We start from the raw sequence: 7,431 nt of genomic DNA, 5'->3' as shown, positions 1-7,431 counted from the left end.
TCTCTATCTCTACTATCTAAAAAGGAGGAACTGGTTCTGTTTCCTCCGGTCGAAGGTTTCGTCAAGCATAATTTTAGTAAGACCGTTTTACCCTCCCACCAAATCTCTCCTTCGTCGAGCATTCTGTCCACCTCCACCGGTCCAACTAGGCCGAAGCCCAGCTATCTCGTCAAACTGGAACGGAACCCAACACCCGAAACCCTAGCTCCTGAACTCGTCATCGTCCTGCCCCTTTGCGGATTCCACGACCCAAAGCCGCCGACCACCCTCCGTCTTCTCCCGCTTCCAAATACTGCAAAACTCGGAGGACCTCCAGTCCGCCACCCGCCACCCTCAGATCCACACATTTGGTGACTGGTCGCCGGCCGCCTGGATGAGCAGAGGAGGGGCGAGTCGGGCATGTTCCTCCGCGGTTGAGACACGGACGAAGGGATGGACGTGGAGATGGAGAGGGTTGCGCCATCGCCGCCCAGCGAGCCAAACCACATCAATTCCAAATGGTCCGCCGGCATCAAGATCCGCCGTCAATGCCCTACATCACTCTGATTCATGTCCACATCACGTCACCATGAATCCACCCCTGCTACGCCAGCTGCCCACGCACGCCCGCCGATCCCCTCAGTCGCCCGCACGCCCACCGTTCCCGTCGCCCGCACGCCTGCACCCCTGCGACCGGCTGCACTACGAAGTCTCCATACTCATCCCCGGCCGGGAACCAGGGATCAGCTACGCACGACTGAGCACCTCTTTACCGGGAGCCTAGGAAAGGCAGGGAAGACTCGAGGAATCCAACTAGATAACGTGGATTCAGTCCACCTCTCGTCACCTTGATTATCCATAAGGAAGAAACACAGGTCCTCCAAGGCTCCAACGCAGGCAGGTTTGGTATCCCTCTCTGTAATTCCGTACGTTGCTATTTTGATGAATGCATGAATGACTACTTGGATGGCTAGAGTCTTTGATGTGCTCACCTGCCTACATGAATACACTTGATATTATAGGATTTCTGTGATTTGTCAATGCCCACCTGGCCACGCACTGCAATCCCCGTTCTATTGCCATAGCGTCCATGAAGGGAACTGTCTTGCGCAGCCTCAACTGTCACACTCCTCTTGCGCTAATGCATTGTGCTGGATCTTGGAAAATTCAGGAATCTTGAGGCTACTACGTGCCTGCCAAGTTTCGCAGTGGAACGACGTCGCTGGTCTTGAGGGTACTGCATGACTGCCAAGTACCTCTTCACAGGGATGATTATAGTTCTAGACTGCACATACTGGTTTTTGTTTGAGAAAATAGGCACCATGAGCGCCTATACTAGGTGCACTGTACGGATGTTTGAAAAACTACATTCAGAGTATTTTTTACTCTTCACTCCCAACAATTTTTTTTTGGCAAATTCAGGATATTATCTTTGACAGTGCAGTTGTGCAACTGTTGTTCTTGAGTTGCAGGCTGGTGAGTTGGTGAGCTGTTGTTTTAGTTGTTCTTTCACAAGTTCATCTTTCAGGCAAAATCCTCAATGCTATTTTTTATTTCTCCGTGTTGAATCTGTGCAGTTCATAATGTAGGAACCTATGCTGATTTTGAATATGTGGACATAACAAAGAAAATGGGGTTTGATGCATACTGGTTTTCGATATCTTGCTCGACGATTTTCCCAAATATGTGGCCTGATCCTTCTTGCTGCAGCAGTTTGCTAATTTGCAAAACAGAAGTTTCATTTATCAATGGAGTTGGTGATGTACAGTTATGAACTAAATTATACAGCTTAGAAGGTGAACCATGAAGGAGTGGATTACTACAACGGTTTCATTTATTACATGCTTCCGCACGGTAACTTATTTTTCTACATTTAGAAGACAAGAAGCTCTTAGCATCAGCATGTGGATTTCTGATTCAATTAGCCTTATGGTCAATTAGGTATCTCTGTTTATGCAAACTTCATCAGTTCATCATCAGTTCAGATAACAACTCAAAGAAGGTCTCTCACCAAACTCATTGACCCCATCCTCTCTGTCAATATACTTGAATCACATAACATTAGCTTACTGTAATGCATAGGTTGCCAGTTAGAAATTGTACCTCGGAATAAGCTTTTGATAACTGGATAAACAGAAAAGGTACACTCATTTTGAAACACCTACATGTGTTGTATAGTAGTTAAGTTGATCATTACGCTCTATCCATTTCAGTTTATACAAATTCCAGCCATTGAGTTTCCGTACTGGTAAGTTATGGCTTGACCATAGTCATCACTCATCATTATGGGCCTCACTCTTTTATTTTGTAAACTCTGCAGATTGTCAATATATTTTTCTCGACCCGGTAGTAGGATAGTACCATAGTCATCACTTATCATTATTGGCTTCACTCTTTTATTTTTATTTTGTAAACTCTCCGGACTGTCGATATATTGCTGAGGTAGCGAGGATGGAAGCTATGGTTGCAGTCATAGAATGAATAATAATGGTCAGGATGTTAGTTTGCATTGATGAGTTCTTCAGGTGAATGACTGTTTATTTTATTTGTAGTGTGGACAAAACTCTATTATACTGTTATTTTGATGGTGGATAACACACCATCTAGATCTAGAGCTTTCAGTCAAGGAAGCGTCTGAGCTGGGAGTTTAAGAACCTGAGAAGACTTTTGGTTATAATAACTAATTTTATGTTAACTAATAGACTGCTCAGGCCCACGGAAATCAATCTGCATTCTGCAATAGAACTTGCTGGTTTCTGTTTTTTTGCATTTTCTCTTGATGCCCCATAGGCCTCAGAATGTGACAATGTCCACTGGTATATCTTTTTACTATTTTGATAGTCAATATATAAACTGTGAGATGGAGCTTTCACCAATTGATGTTTGTCTCCAGTTTGTTTCTCATCATGTTGTTTTGACTCTAACATGGTTATTTACGCCTATGTGAGTAACCTTTAAACTACTTTGCGCACATGAGTGTTCCTCCACTTCTGCTGTGGAAGTGTTAGTAATCTCCACATTTTTTGTGGTATGCATTTATCTACCCTGTACTGTTGAGTTCTTATCTGTATGCGTTAGTACCTTTCAGCAATAGGTTACTTGTAGGTGGAATTAACTGCATCAAATTACTTATTTGTTCAGGACCAAGAAGCATCAATTGCCGTATTTAATTAACATGGAAGTGCCAGTTGCCTAGGCTAGCAACCAACATATGTTCCCGTTAATATGTTTTTAGTTCATGTCTCATTTTTCCTGGGTTTTGTTACATTTGCTTTCAGGTTAATTTTAGTTTGTATAATCGACACAGCCATGTATTGCTTTTGTCTCACCAAGGCCTCCAAAATGCAAAGAGTTGTTCTACCAAGCAAGCAGCTGGCACGAATAAACTGACGTCGCAATCGAAGGTGTGAGCTTTTTGTTGTGCTCCGCTTCTAATTTATTCTCGTGTGTTAATAAGATATATTCTAATATTTTTATTGTCCCAATAACCATCGGGAAATATTTTGGATATTTGTAAAGGAGCGGAAGATGGCCTCCCAGGTTACCAAATTGTCTCCAGGTCCTCCTACGATCAGTTCATTATTGTTGTCCGATGTGATGGATTTGGTTATTGGTTTGAGGGTTACAAATGATGCAATTTGTTCATTTTGGAGTGAAGACATTAATTTATTCTTGATCTGGTAGTAAGTAACTTGCATTGATCTATCTCCTTTGCACTGAAAATCGGTTAGAGATGCAATTCATAACTTATACGGAGCCAGAAGGCGTGATAAAGTAAGATCTTAAATTTGACAAGACTTGAGTTTGTCTTCTGTCCATGATGTTATCTGGAAGATGATATTTTAGCAAGCAGCAAGGACACTGCAGGGAACACTTTATGTGGTAACTGTAAACATGTTTGAAGCCATTTGATGTGCTCAGTGCAAACTGTCAATAAAATGAATTTGCAGGGGAATATATGTTTTAAAATAAGCTCTGATTCGCTGTGTGGGTGATGAAAGGATGACAAAATATTTGCATGGCAAATGGATTGATGGAGCAGTTTTTAGTAGACCTCTGGGAAGAATAGGTGATGCTCCGGTTCAGTTGGTGGATGATTTGATCAATCCTGCAGACAATCAGTGAAAGAGGCAGTTGGTACAACGTGGCTGGAGGAGAAATCTGGACTGTTTTCAGTGTTCTACTTACCGAGAACTAGCGAGGAGACATTGTTTTGCACCCTGGTTCAGTTCGATATTTGGAAAGCTCTATGGAAGATTTAAGTGATGCCCAAAATTCTCAAATTTTGGTGGCAAGTAGTGAACAATATATTATCTTGCTTTGGTGAATTGAGAAAGAGACACACACATGACCTTTTTGTTTTTGTACTTTGTGTGTTCATTAAGAAGATTTGTAACATGCTTTAATACGCAGTGAGCATGCCAAACTCTTCTGGTATGCAGTAAGAAATTATTTTGGTCTGAATGTGCCTAACCTGCACCCTATTACATGGGCGCGGAACGTTCTGGACAACAAGCATTGTAGTTTTAGTTTTGTAGCGCATCTGGAGAAACTAGAAAAAATATTATCATGGACATGGAGAAGAGAAGTACCAGCCAAGGAGACAGAATGAATTGATAAAATCTATTTTATTTTTAAAAAAAAGTATTTATCATTTGTTAATCTCTTGGGGTGGGGAGAGATTGGGCAGACCTTGCCAATAGTGGAATAGGCGAACTTAGAGGGAGGAGGTTCAAAAAGGTGAATTGAGATGGTTAGGTGGGTCGATCAAATTTGAAGGCAAAATCTTAGGTTGCGCATATATTATTGTCAAGGATTTTATTTTTTTCTCTCACATCCTAACACATGGGTTTGTTTCCTATCTTTACCTATAAATAAGGGAATAATGTTTCTTTCTTTTCTTCGGGTACAATTTAAACTTGCCTCTATTTCATTTGTTGACGAGTCGTTGGGTTGGGCGGTGCATGTTCACGAGTCTTGGCTGGACGGCTCGTGGTAGATTGGGAGGAAGGGAAGGGGGTGGCACCGAAGAATTATAAAATGGGGTGGAGCCAAGGGTTTGCAAGCTAAGATTGGGGCGGGGTCCTATATTGGTGGTGCGGAGATGAGGTGCAGATAGAAGGTATGGTGCGCTACGATAATTCATGTGTGGTTGGTAGTGCGAAGGGAGTGGATGACTGAGGGCTATTTATTTGTCTTTTTGTAGTATACTCTCTTATAATAATATACTATACAACACTTGTACATAAATTTACTCTGTCATTGTCATAACGAAGATCATTATCGTGTATTTGAGTATTTTAGGATACCCTTCACAAGTTCACATGCCTTTCTTATAATATTAAAAAGAGTAATAGTCAGATTTATGCATGAAAGGTAAATTTAATTCTTACTCTCATTCTCATAATAAATACTCTCCAACTCTTATGAGGAACATTGCTGCATAAAAAATTAGCATACGCGCCACTCGCTTGCCACCAGAGTTTTTTACCCCAACCATTATTATTGAAGATTTGCTAAGCCCCCTTTGTATGTTTGACACAGAAGGCTACGATGTAGAGATGTCTCTGAATATTTATCTATAGCAAAGTGTTGTTTGGACTAATAAGAAAAAGTATTCCTTCAGTTATAGCAACATCCATGTTTTGTGAGACAATAATACATCCAAAAAGAGAGCTTGTTGAGTTGACCGTTATGACGGTCTAGAACATATGTGCGGGACTTGCCTTGGAAAATAACAAGAAGACCTAGAACTTGAAACAACACAGATGCACAACAATGCAGTATTGTTATTACGTTCAGTATTATCATACATCAGTAATATTATGATATTCTTGATTTATTTTGAATCTTCACACTGAGTTGTGAATTAATATGTGTAATAAGAAATGAAATTTGAAGACCCGTGGCAACGCACGGGCATTTATACTAGTTTAATAAAAGACCAAAACTTTACCAAATTTTAATAAATCATAAACAACTCTAAAAATCCAATAAAAATTGGATTTATGAATGAAAAATAAATCTTAACAAGAATAAAATATGAAATGGAATTTATGAAACAAATTCAAAATTATGAATTTTAAGAATTTAAATAATAACTTGGAATTTAAAATTATTATTTCCTTGTATTTAAAATTCAAGGAAAAATCTCAAATAAGTTCAAATACTTATTTTCAAAATGAAATTCTATTATTCCAAGTCATTTCTTTTGTAAAAAGGGTATTTTCCCAGAAAAATACTATATTCCTTTTTATTCCAAAAACTATAGAGGTAACTCTATAATTTTCAACTATTTTTGGAATGATTAAAGGAATCACCAAGTAAATAGTTTTACTTTGAATTGTTGTACTTTGTGTGAATTAAAATGGTTTATACTTTTAAATCAATTGTAAATTACCGTCAAAGACATAAATCTTAATACAACCCTAAATTGTAATAACTCCACGGGGAAAAGGGATTCAACATAAAATAATACATCCATGATTGCATTATTTGGATTTTATAACATTGTCCTTACCGGACAATGATGCTTCTTACAGAACCCGAGGTCCAGGTTCCATCAACTGCATTGAACTGCACTATCTCGCAGTCCACAGGCAAGTTCATCCTTGCTCATGTCAACTTGATTATTTTCTACTACTTTAATGCAAAGCTATATACTTATCATTCCTGCATCGCAAATGAAATGTTATTTTCCAACTATGAATATGACTATGTGGCTGGCAATGGAACCATGGTAAGTGTTGATATGGTGGAGGTTCCATTGCAATGGGTTATATCACCCTAGGATTAAATTACCAATGCCGTCCAGGTGATTCTAGCGCCGTACAAACCGCGTTGACCATGAGATCTATAATGGCTCTGGGGAAGCCAGTCGTATCTTTTCCTTCGCACGCCAACGGATTGGTAGAGTCGGCGGGGTGTTGGAGGCACTGTCGTAGGTTGGGATAGCCTTTTAAATCCCCATCCATTAGTGATGATGGCTCTACGATCTATGAAGGATTGTCCAAAGTACACCATGAGTAAAGCCGTATTATCGGGGGAAGTCTACTGGAGGTGTGCGGGTGGACAAAAGGGTGGGTTTGCAGTCGTGGAGAAGGCGGTGTGGGCTTGGATCTTTATACCTGGCCTCACACCAAAGGAAGTGTGAACGGGGGCAAGTCCCTGCGGATGACAGAAAGGGTGAGATCTCTTGTGGGAAAAGTAACGCACCTCTGCAGAGTGTATCAAATTGTGGCTGTCACTCCTTGTTCCGGGAAGGGAACTGCGAACGCGGCAGGAAAGGAACTCCGTGAAGTTCTAGTCAACCTGTGAAGACTGACGGGCATAGTTTTTATAATAAAAGCAACCTTTTGAAGAAATGATTTCAAAAACATGCATTGACCTGCGATTTCCTGATCAATGGTCGTAGCTAGTGCATCAAACACCTTTTTATTCTTTTAGAACTTG

Source organism: Lolium rigidum, chromosome 3, assembly GCF_022539505.1.
Source record: "Lolium rigidum isolate FL_2022 chromosome 3, APGP_CSIRO_Lrig_0.1, whole genome shotgun sequence".
NCBI lineage: Eukaryota > Viridiplantae > Streptophyta > Magnoliopsida > Poales > Poaceae > Lolium > Lolium rigidum.
This window is presented reverse-complemented; position numbering follows the sequence as displayed.